The sequence below is a fragment of the Echinops telfairi genome, unplaced genomic scaffold (assembly GCF_000313985.2).
Source record: "Echinops telfairi isolate 266 unplaced genomic scaffold, ASM31398v2 ScPeMD7_23;HRSCAF=83, whole genome shotgun sequence".
NCBI classification, from domain to species: Eukaryota; Metazoa; Chordata; class Mammalia; order Afrosoricida; family Tenrecidae; genus Echinops; species Echinops telfairi.
In genome coordinates this window covers 65911909-65913153 of record NW_022103920.1, presented here as the reverse complement: position 1 = coordinate 65913153, position 1245 = coordinate 65911909, and the positions used below count along the sequence as shown (strand labels likewise).

The window sequence follows — 1245 nt, the reverse complement described above, 5'->3', positions numbered from 1 at the left end:
AGCAACAACATCAATCCACTGACGAAGAACAAATTAAAATATACCAAGCAAGAAAAACTTGTGTTTTCCAGTCTAGCCTGTTGGGGCACCATGCTTCTTGTAACTCTTATGGCAACGTCTTCATTGGTAATATTTGCCAATGAATCATACAGTGAGTTCCGATGACTTTTGGAGACTCATTCATTACCAAATGCTGAAATCCAGATCAACTTCCTAGCATAGCTGGAGTTCCATCTGTGCAAACACCACAAACCTTTTTCTAAGAGATCTTATGCTCTTTCAGAAATGAACCAACTGTGTCAAATACATCATGTGCAGTAGTTGTTTCAAGAAGTTTGCAAAAAAGAAACTCATCTTTAAAGTCACCATCATTAACATAGATTCATCAAGGTGGATGCTAAATATTGAAAGTGGAGCAAATTTAATTTCCTGGATTACCTGATTAAGAATATCAGCAGACATGTCATCTATTCTTCTGTGGACAGTGTTGTTAGATAAGGAATTGCACTCAATTTCATAACAAATACATCTCTGATTGTAACTCAAACAATGTCTTTGACCACTGGCAACAGTAAATCCTCAGCAATGGTGTGAGATTTCATAGCTCTGGTGATTCTGAGTTCCACCAATTATGAAGCGTCAATGGCTTCTACATTTTGTTTGTGGTACTTGCCATCAGTGTCAAGTTTGTCTTTCTGGAATCCATCAGTTTTGCTTCTAAAATAGTTGGTGTCCTTGCCAGCAAGGCTCAGGTGATTGCTATCAAAATGGCTTTTTAATTTTTCATCTTCATAGATTTGGCTGATAGAACTTCACTGCAAATAACACTTTGCAGTTTCTCAACTCCTGCTGTAATTATTGAGGAAAAACCTTACTGTAAAAAATTCTCACTAGGCCAGAGCAGGAGCAGCAGCTGGAGAGGTATCTTTGTGTCCAAGCGGAAGCCGGCGCTCTCCATGGTGGTGGCCTGCACCAGGATGGTGGGCAGCTACGGCACCCCCATGAGCACCGGGGACATGCAACAGCATCTGCAGCTGCTGGCCAAACTGCTGCTGCCCGACTGGCTCAGCCTGGCCCTTGTCCGAAACGACACCTACATCAAACTGGACAAGGCTGCTGACCTGGAGGGCCTCATGGCCCGGCCGCCTGGCCCACACCGAGCAGAGCCCGTGAGCTGTGCCCATGCCTGACCTGGCCCAGCTGAGTTTCAGTGCAGCACTTTGTTCCCTTCCCTCCACCTCACCC

The 1245-nt window shown here is 44.5% G+C and overlaps 1 pseudogene; it reads right to left on the bottom strand.

The window, feature by feature from the left end:
• Positions 1-958, bottom strand: part of LOC101660349 — a 30314-nt pseudogene extending 29356 nt beyond the window's left edge.
• Between the last annotated feature and the right edge of the window lie 287 nt (positions 959-1245).